This window comes from Pteropus vampyrus, unplaced genomic scaffold (genome assembly GCF_000151845.1).
Source record: "Pteropus vampyrus isolate Shadow unplaced genomic scaffold, Pvam_2.0 Scaffold162, whole genome shotgun sequence".
Lineage (NCBI taxonomy): Eukaryota > Metazoa > Chordata > Mammalia > Chiroptera > Pteropodidae > Pteropus > Pteropus vampyrus.
In genome coordinates this window covers 1,940,675-1,951,569 of record NW_011888943.1, presented here as the reverse complement: position 1 = coordinate 1,951,569, position 10,895 = coordinate 1,940,675, and positions in this window count along the sequence as shown.

Here is a 10,895-nt window from a genome sequence, read left to right as displayed (position 1 = left end):
GCCGTACGCACTGAGAGCCTGAGAAATTTGGTCTTGATTTGTCCAAATGCAACAGCATGTTCTACAGTTCTTAGGGCACCAGAATCAGAAGAAAATCAATGGAAATGATCAATTTGTGTCATTCAGAAGAAAATGTCTTGGGCCATAAACGATCAGTCCTAGTAAAAGCGTTGGTATTATCTCCTGATATGGTGACGTGGGGCCAGTGGTTATAGTACAGGAACATAACTAGAAATAGATTTCCTTAATACATTTTTGGGGAATGATGCTATCTGTTACAATTGGCAGTAATGCTTCAGAGCAGAGTTGATCAATCATTGTTGGACTGTTGGGCTGGGTAATTTTTGTTCTTGGGGGAAAAAGGAAGGAAGGAAGCAAGGAAAGAGAGAGGTGGGAAAAGGGAGGTGCACATAAAAGACCCTCGACTTTGTGATGTTGCTCTAGTTTTAATGTTATTCTCATGGGAACACACGTCAATTTAAAAATGTATTGAAATTTTAAGCTTCAATTCTTTTTTTTTTCAGAATTGGGTAATGACAACTAGAACATTTTCACTAAAATAGTTACCATTCCTTTGAGAAGTCAGTTTTCAAAAACACATTTGAGTATTTTTCCCACCTACCTATTTGCAGGAGTAAGGCAACTACTGTAAGAATAGACAAAAAATTGTTTCTTATTTGAAAAAGTACTTTGGGTCCATTTTCCTGCAGGGAATTGTAAGAACGTATGACTAATTTCTGATTACTTAAGAAAGAGTCATTCCTTAAATAACTTATGATAAAGTCCTTAATAGTTTTCACAGGGAACTTCAAATGATGTTTTCTGAGAAATTGGAGGTGACTTATTTTTTCTGACTTCACATAGTTTTCTTTTTCCCATTTACCTGTCATCCAAAATGTGTCACATATTTCCCTTATAAGATATTTTAAATCTCTCAGTATTCCTTCGGGATTTTGTTTTAAGGATCAAAAAACCAAATCAATATTTCACATTACTGTGTTGTCATTTTCGGAACTGCTCAGGGTCCTACGCCAGTGCAGTGGTGTAAGTTGGTCATGTAAGTCCCCAAAGAGCCTTCAATGTGATCAAAAAGCGTACACATCAGAGGCACAGGTGGGGACGGCGGGAGGGCTGAGGGTGGCGAGTATGAAGATAGAGTGGCAATACGTCAAAGAAGCAGTCGATTACCACATGGCAGATACCATGGGTCGGGGTGGGCGTGGTGGGCCATGCTTATTGGCCAAATGTAGGTTTTTGTGCTAGGACGGTCTGAGGATGCTAAATTTAATTGAGGTTTGAATGTCAGTGAAATATTGTATTGCATTTTCCCTTTGGCTCTTAATATCTAACCTAATATTTCTGTATTCAAGGTTATTATCCAGCGTGTGTTGAAAAGAAGGTTTTCAATATTTGGGTTTAGTTAATATAACTGGGTTCTTAGTAGCCTGGCAGATTCTGGAATAAAACATATCTGAAACGTATATCTCAGAGGAGCAGGGCGACCACTCTGCAGAGCTCTAGTTTTGAATTTTTCTTTTGCATTTTGATTAGAAGTGAAGATACGCCTTAGTCATCATACTGGGATTTTCTAAGAAATGCCGTTTTCTTTCTTTCTTTTTCTTTTTCTTTCTTTTTTTTTTTGGGGGGGGGCCCTTCTGTTTAGTATCTATCGTATAATAAGGCACAATTGTAGACCAATTTTTTTCCAAAATCATAAGTTTTTTTGAAAACACCTGTTGTGTGTTCTTCCCTAAAATGAAACACTGGTTCTTACTATTTGTCTTTTTCTTTCTTCATGTGGGAGCTCTGTCTTTTCTCTTCCATTACAGTGAATCTGTCTCCTCTTTTATTGTTATCCCGAAGTTAATTATTATCTTTTATCTCCAAAATGCATACTTTTCCCCCCAAGCCCCCGAGAAAGTGAATGTGCTTGTGTACTGCTGAGTGACCTTCCTTTTTCCCTTGTTTCTTTAAATTTAATTTCTTTTTCTACTTTTTTTTACTCACGGGTACTATTTCTTTGCCTCCCCTACCCCCCAAATTGGTGACTTTTAAAAAGTAAATTTTTTTCACTTTCCTCCTAAATCGGAGCGGCAACATCAGGATGTATAGTTACGATTGTAATATTTTCTTCGGTGTTTTCTTTCGGGAATCTCTGTGTGCAATTCCTTTTGTGGACTGTTCTGGATCGCTCTGTTCTGTTCTCGTAGCATTCCTAAACTTGTGTTTCTAAAGTGTACAGAACTATATGTTTAATAAATGCCAAAGGCATTATCCATTTCCTTTATGATTCTTGAACTCTGAAGGGGTTAGCAATGACCCGAGAAGCCTGTTTTTTAAGGCTTCCGGAGAGACTGCATGACAAGGATTGGCCAGCACAGCTGTTCTGCCTGGCTCTCCCGCTCTTACGCACAAAGGTTTATTTATCAAATAATTATTGAGGACCTGTTATGGGACAGGCACCGGGCTAGGGGCTAGGTGTAAGTGGTTAACTGTCATGGCTTGTCCCCCCTGCCCCCGCCCCCGGAGCTAATAGTTTAGTTAGGGGGACAGTCTTGAAATAAATAAAGCGATAAGGGATCCAGGCAGCTGAACACATCTTGATTTTTCACTGGAGGGTGACGCAGTTCCTTTTACCCTCAAGAGCTATCTATTTTTTTATTTCTCATAAATTATAGCAATGGCCATTGTCACTTAACAGAAAGACTACTATGTGCCAGGGATTTTATTTCGTATTTTAATTGTTCTATCACATCCGCCCTCCCCCCACCCCAAACACCGTTGATCAACCACCATTATTCCACCTGAGAACGTTCTACACGTGTAGAAACTGAGTCTCAGAATGGCTGTCATTGTGCAAGCAGACGGTAGCCATGGGCAAATCCAGGAGTTCTGACACCTGCTCCCTGGCCCTCCGTGAGCCCGAAGCGATTTACATGGCCAAATGGTCACTTCCTGTTTCAAACAGAGACGTTCCACTTCCAGTCAGTTCAAGGGTCATTTTTTCCCTACAAACCAGTAATGTGTATTTGGGATAGCTGTTCACTGGACAATTGTTTATTTATGTTTTATTCACTCACTAAGCACGTTTGACATCGGACCTGAACAGCGTCTGTATACTGTTCACACTCGGCCTTGGCTGTCCTGGCTCTCACCCTCTGGCTCAGGGACAAGTGGATGACCCAACACAGGACAGTCAGACTCAGGGAGTCTCAGACTTGGTTTTTCCCTGAAGATGCTGAGAGTTTCCACACTGGGATGATTTCCATCCGAGAGTAACTTTTTGACCTTGTATAAGATGTCTCATGCAGCCTGATCTTAGAAAGGAACACAGAGAAGAGGGTTGGGATTTGGAGAAACCAAGAAATGATCACCGAAGAACGGTCTCTGTCTTCGCACAACTGTGCTGTAGCGCGGATGATCTGCAACCTCGCTCCATGTCCTAGTTAAGTAACAGAACGACTCTGACTGCTTAGCGAGGACCCCACTGCCCGAGGACACAGGCAATCCCACCGGGTGTGCAAACCAGACGGTAGCCTGGGCAGGGGCGATCTGGCTCCTTCAATGCTCAGTATCAGTATAATAAGAGGCAAAGGAAATTGGAGACGCACAAGGAGGCCTGTGATCGACACCAGCTCCCCCGCCAGTTTTCCAGGGGATCCCACGCATGATGCATAGATATGTGTAGCAATGAGAGTCTGTCACACGGCGTCAAAAGAAATGTCATCTGCAGCTCAACAGGAAAGGTTTTAAAGCTAAGGAAAACACTCGTGGGATGCAATGTACCTAGCGAGGCTGGCATGAACTCAAACCATGCTGGAGGAGGCGCTGCCGGAGAAGGCTGGTCTGAGCGCTGTCAGTTTCCCTGGGTTCCCGACCAGGTGCGTTACGAGGACATGCACGTCAGCGTGGGGGAGATTCAGCTGTTGCTCCTAAAGCATCTGCCAAGCTGTCTTTGGTACATGACAGCTGGTAGAAACTTCTTTCTTATATTAGTGCTTAAAATGCAGGCACTCACCGGAGGGGCGATGGGGAGGGAGTGGGGAGGGAGACGTGGAGACGTGTGGCAGGAGAGGCAGCAGGAGCGAGGGAGACACCGTGGAGATTTACTGGACTTTAGGTGGCTCATAAAGGCACCTGTGCAGGTCTCAGATCAGTCACCGAAATGAGTCATTTCCTCACAGGATGCAGTTCCCCCCGTATCGACGCTGATGGGTTTACACCTGATTTCAAAGCTGTGTTCCTGGAACTGGATTTTTACCTTTGTTTCATATAGCACGGCACGCCTCAGCTCAGGGAACGGTGGTCTCTCTGGGGCTGTGGAGTTCAACACTCACGATGTTCCTGCCAGCGACACCTGAAATGTACGCGGAACGCGTTGCCGTGCCATCTGCTCTTTAAAACCAGCCCCAGGGAAATGGCCACCAAGAGTGTAGGGACAGTGGGCCCAGGCGCGGTGTCCGAGGTCTTGTGGCCACGTAATCATTTCCCTGTGAGAACTCTACGCAAGCTGGAACCCAGTTGCCTGGTAAACCACATTTTTTCATTAAAAAAATATTTCTAAAACTCTGTGCTTTTAGCAGATAAGCATTATGAAGCTATAGTATCTATTTTAACCTCAAATGTCCACTGTGTTTTTTTCTTTAAAACAAAAAATAACACTTTTTTTCTGACAAATATGGAGACAAAAAGTTACTAGACATCATATCATCTGAGACAAATATTGCTTTTCCAAATGTTCCTAAGTTTAGATGAACTCATACACACACATAAACACACACACATACACACATATGTATGTATGTGTGTACATTTATTCATATGTAAAATTTAATGACAAAACATATTCTATATGCTCTATTAAGTTAATTTTTTTATAATACATCCACTTCATGTTTTTGTTTCTGTGATAGCGGGCCCATATTAATGACTGCATACTGGGCATTTCTTTCATTTCAGATAATTATTTAAACCAATGATCTGTTAATAGATTTTTCTTCTCTTTTACACAATAGTATGATGAAAATTCTTGTGCACCTCTATGTACTGCCATTTTATTTCCTTAGGAAAGAATTTCTAAAGGTGAAATTGTTCTATCAGAGGATTCATGTAACTTACATTCTAATGGCTACCGTTTAAGGAGCCTACAGAAAGATTGCTCCGTTGTGTATTTCTGTCAATAGTATATGAAGCACCTATTTCATTTGAATCATATGGGAAATGCTAAAAATAACAATTCTGCTCCCTCCCCCAGACAGGCGAGTCAAATGCGTGGGGCGGGTGGACGACCACATTAGTCAGTGTGCCCGTGATGAAAGTACTATTTGCAGTCACCCCGGGTAAGATAAAGTATGATGGCGGTGATAGTGACTATTTAAGTAAAAGTTGGGTTTAGTTTGTTCTTTTTCTAGCTCCTTACATTGTAAAGATAGGTTGATTTCAGATTTCTCGTGTTTTGTAACGGAAGCATTAATCACTATGAAATGTCCCCTCAGCACTGCGCTCACTGAGACGTGTTTCGGTATGTTGTTTCGGTTCCATTTTTCTCTAAGTATTTTGTAATTTCTCTTCTGATTCCCTCTTTGATCCATCGATTGTTTCAAAAGTCTGTTGTTTAATGTTCACAGATTTTCCAGTTTTCCTTGTTACCGATTTCTAACTTTATCCCACTGTGGTCAGAGAAGATACTTTACGTGATTACCTTGTAAAATCTATTGACTTATTTTCTGTCCTCACGTATGGTGTCTCCTGGAGAATGCCCCGTGTGAACTTGAGAAGAACGTGTACTCTGCTATCGTTGGGTAGAGCGTCTTAATATGCCTGTTAGACCTAGTTTATTTACTGTGTTGTCCACGTTCTGTATTTCCTTATCTTCTGTGTAGTTGTTCTACCGGTCGAGAGTAGGATATTGAAGTCTCTAGTGGTTATCGTGAAATGTCTCTTTCTTTCTTCAGTTCTGTCAACTTTTCCATCATATGTTTGGATGGTCTGTTATAAGGTACATAAATATTTATAATTAATACATCTTCTTGATGTATTGGACTTTTTATTAATATTAATGCCCTTCGTTGTGTTGTACAACTTTTTTGATTTAAATTCTATTTTGTCTGATATTCATATAGCCACTCCTGATCTCTTCTGGTTATTGTTTATATAGAATATCTTTTTCCATATGTTCACTTATAAGTGTCTGTGTCTTTGGATCTAAAGTGGGTCTCTTATAGACAGCATCTAGTTGGGTCATGCTCATTTTTTAAAAATCCATTCTGCCAACCTCTATCTTTTAATCAGAGGGCTTAATATGTTTACATTTAACATAATTATTGATTAGGAAGGACTTTCTTCTGATAAATATAGTTATTCTTCCTATGGAACTTGATAAAAATGTGAAAATATTAGGAAATGTCCCTATCAGATGTGGTTTAATATTTGCATAGTAAACTGAAATTGGCTAGTCTGTCCCTTAGAGAGATTTTGTTTCCAGCACCCTCTGGCCTACACTGCACTCAAGAGGACGCCGCCACCACTGACTCACCCCAGTGCCCCTGCTCGGCTTGTCTGCTGTCCACTCGTCTGCTGTCCACTCGGCTGTGTCTTCCTCTCTACTTTTCCTCATCCTCGGCCTGGATTCTCCCAGGGGGCAAAGTGGCCAGAGCATTTCTGGGGTTCATATTCACATATATTGATCATGACCTGAACAGAAAATGACTTCCTGGAAGCTTGGCAGAGCGACGAAGATTTGATTTTAGAACCCATTCAGCAAATCTCTTCTCACGTGTTACGGGCCCACGTTAGGGCAAGTGCTCCTTCTTGGTCCAATCCCTGTGTGCGGCGGAGGGATGTGTGGTGATTGCCATAGGCTGGTTCTGGAACTAACCAGCGTGGAAGGGAGAACTGGAGTTCTTATCTTCCAGTGGAGCCAATCCCCACTGCTTTCAAAGGGCTGGATCTCTCTGAAGCATGTGACTCCTTGGCGGGCGGGGGAGGGGTGTCGTATTAGATTCCTGTTGCTGCCATGACAACTACCGCACAGTTAGCACCTTCAAATAACATTTAAAATCTCACAGGCCTGCGAGTCAGATGTTTGGCCTGTACGATGCAGCCAGTTCTCTGATACAGTCTCACAGGCCACGATCAAGGTGCAGGCCAGTCTGCGATCTTGTCTGGAGGCCCTGGCATGAATCGTTTCCACTCTCATTCACGTTGTCGGCAGAGCTCAGTTCTGAGCAGGTGTGGGGCTGAGGTCCCCGGTTCCTTGCTGGCCGTCAGCCAGGGTTTGTTCTCAGCCACTAGAGGCTGCCTGCATTCCTTGGGTGACGGTGCCCTTTCTTTATCTTCAGAGCCAGAGCCAGCGATGACAAGTTGAATTCTTCCCACGGTTCGAATCCCTTCAACCTCCCGCCCATCACATCTCCTCATACTCATCAATCCTCCCCTTCTGTCTTTTCTTCTTGCTTTATAGAGCCCATGTGGTTACACTGAGCCTAACTGGGTAATCCAGGATACTCTCCCTATCTAAATTCATGAGTAGGAACCCGAATGCCACCTGCACATCCCTTCAGAGCTGTACCTCGGTTGGTGTTTGATCGAACAACCTTGAAATGGGAGTCTTGGGGGGAGCATCTTTAGAATTTTACCTACTACAGGTGTCGACATACGGATAGAACATTATAGTGCCTTTGAAGGAGAGAAGCTGCTTAGGGAGCTATCGTTGTCCTCCAAACGTTCTAACTGCAAAATCTCTAAGGTTCTCTTTTTAATTAAAAAATTTTTTTGTATTACATTCCAGGCTCTAAATATAACGAGGATTAAAATGTATTCTCTGGATCTTACAAATATTTTCCTGCGGAAACACAATCAGGAAATACGTTTCTATTCTCTTCACTTGTATATTGAGCTCCTATCGTGTGCCAGGCTCTATTCTAGGGACTGTATTATTGAGGAAAGAAGTCCCTGCACTCATAGAGTCTGTCTCTCAGTGGGGAGAGAAGACAGGCAGTAAGAATTATGTCTATGTATATATTCGAAGGTGCTGCACTATATGACAAGCAAAAGAAAGCCGGTGAGGGGAATGGTGAGTTCTGGGTGGGCTGTTGCAAGTTTAAATGAGATGGGTCGGGGAGACCTCACTGGGGAGGAAGGGGGACATGTATTTGAACACAGACCTGGGGAAGGTGAGGGGTGAGCCGCATTTCTATCTGGGGGATGCGCATCGCAGGTGGAACACCTGTACCCCTCACTTTACCCAGGACCCTGTATCTGCTCGGTCTTCAGCCGTAAAGGCCATGAAGGCTTTTATACATCAGTGAAATTACAGGAGGCTTCGGTCAGGACTGTTTGGGACATAAAAGTGGAATTCTATCAGAAGGGGTTAGAGTGTTTCCTGGGAGGGACAGAAATAAATGGCCGCTTACAATGCATTGACATGAGTACTCAAATAGATTTCTTATTGTCGGAGAAGAACTAATAAGAAAAGTTACATACACATCTGCTCTCCTCACAAATATATTCAACTTCCACGTTGCTCATGTAGATTCTCAAGGAAATTGCCCCAGAAAAGAAGCAGAGTGTTAAATCTAATAGCGACACAGCGAATCCTAACAACACTTTGCTTCCGCTGGTTAGAGAGAGGAGCCCCGCTTCTCATCACAGGAATGATGGCCTCCTTGATGAATTTCTACACTCTGATTTATATCTGTTTCATTGTGGGTGAGGCGGGGTGGGACAAGAGCACCGATTCTTGGAAGAGGGAACCAGGGTAGCTTAGAGGGGTTCGTCAACAGGCTCCGTGAAACAGCATCGTGGAGGGAACACGCTTGTCCGCAGCTCTGAGAAGGAATGCTTAGCTCGAACTGCAGATCCGCAGCATTCTCTCCTTGTTTTCTGTCCTGGAAATCACGATTGCGTGCGGAGGCCCAGGCGGGTGCCCCAGGCCCTGCCCTGAGCGCACGGGGTTCGGGGTTCGGGTGCAGTTCCCGGAGTTCCTGGGAGAGTCGGCAGGGAATCCATCAGTCTGCAGACGTTAACTGAGTTCTGTATAGGTAGGAATGAGTCCATGTGCTCAAAGCAGAAGATTTTTCTCCTCGCTCAACCAAAACTGAAAACTCAAAACTCCAGTAGATTAAACAGGATGCTCATTTGTTTCTCTCCTCTAAAGACGCCTAGAGAGCGTGAGACGAGGCTGGCGTGGTGTTTGTTCTGTCGCTGTGTGAATGCGGCTTCTCTAGAAAAACAGAACCAATAGGAAATATTATCTCTCTCTCTCTCTCTCTCTCTCTCTTACATATATAACTGGCTCAAGGAATGGGCTTAGCAGCTGCGGAGGCTGTGAAGTCCGTGATTCTCCATCTGCACCTGGGGAACCAGGGAAGCGATGGTGTAATTCGGTCTTAGTCTGGCGGCCTGAGGGGCCGAGAGGGTAAGTCCAGTAAAGCCAGAGAAGCAGGAGCGTACCTAAGGGTACGAGGAGAGGGAGGTCTCACTCAGCTCAGACAGAGAAACTGAACTCAGCCTCCCTCCGCCTGCTTGTTCTGTCCAAGCCCGCGGTGGCTTGGGCGATGCCCACCCGTGAAGGTGATCGTCTCTACTCAGTCTGCTGTTGCAAGTGCCCCTGGCTTTCAGAGACACCCTCACAGACTCGCCCAGAAATAATAACATCTTACCTGCTCTCTGGGCATCCCTCAACCCAGTCAAGTGGACGCATAAAATTAACCATGGCAGCCACTCAGGGGCTGCGACTGTTTGTACCCCGTTGCTTCTGACCCTCAGCACTGGTTTTCTAACGCACAACTCAAGGTGGCTGACGGGGTTCTTGTCATGTTTGCACGCCTGCTTGAAGTTCATATATCTTTATGATAAAGAAGCGCACACTTGGAAGTTCATATATCTTTAAGGACATTTTTGTAAAGTGAGACATAGCATTTCCACTTGTATCCTATTGCTCAGGACTTAGTCACGTGTCTGTATTTTAGTGAACTCTGTCCCCAACTGCAAATCGAGGCTCTTATCATGAAGGATGAATGGGACTATAGCTACTGGCAGTGACAACTAGAAACGCCTCTTAGAATGTTCTCTGTGCTGTGGGTGAGAGAGTCCCGGATGCTTGCAGCCTTGAACACCCTGTGCCAGCTTGTTTAGCAGTTCGTGCGATTATTGCGAGTGTGGATTATGGCGAACGCGTGCTTCTTTCTGGGGGGCTGGGATTTTGATAGCTCTGGTCAGTCATGAAAGCACTGTGTTCCTACATGACAGATGGACAAAGCCCTCAACGAAAGGCTCCAGCAGTCTTCCTTGGCAGAAGACACTTCACAGGCATTGCTACGGTTCGCTGGTGGGGATCCTTGTGTCTTGTCCAGCTCTACAGAGCTCAGACGTGGTATCCTCCAGGCGCTGGCAGACGTGCCTTTCCCCCTATGTGGTCATGCTTTATAGCCTTTGGCTGGAATAAGCCACAACCATGAGAGAAAGGGCATTTGAGTTCTGCCTGCCAGGTGATGGGCTCAGTGCCTTCTGTGCATTTTACGTGCACTGATCTTCCCGATGACCCACAGGTACGACTAGCGGTGTCTCCCTTTATGAATGAAGGGCTGGGGGCTCCAAAGTCTGAAGTCTCATGGCCCGTAGGTAGACGGAACAAGGGGAGTTTCTGGACATACACGTTCTTCCTGCTGAGGTGGCCTCGAAAGCTGGTCGTTCGACTGTGAGAAGGAAAAGGTCACAGTCGTGTGGCGTGCCTCACTTTTTGAAATAGTGAAATACACCACAGGCCGCTGCAGTAGGCTGTGTTGTTTTAGAAAGTCCTTAGTCCTTTCTGTACTCTTCCTCGCTCGCCCTCTTGATTTCGGGCTTGCCCAGGTGAGTCGCTCTGGCCAGCGGAATATGGGCGTAAGTCTCAG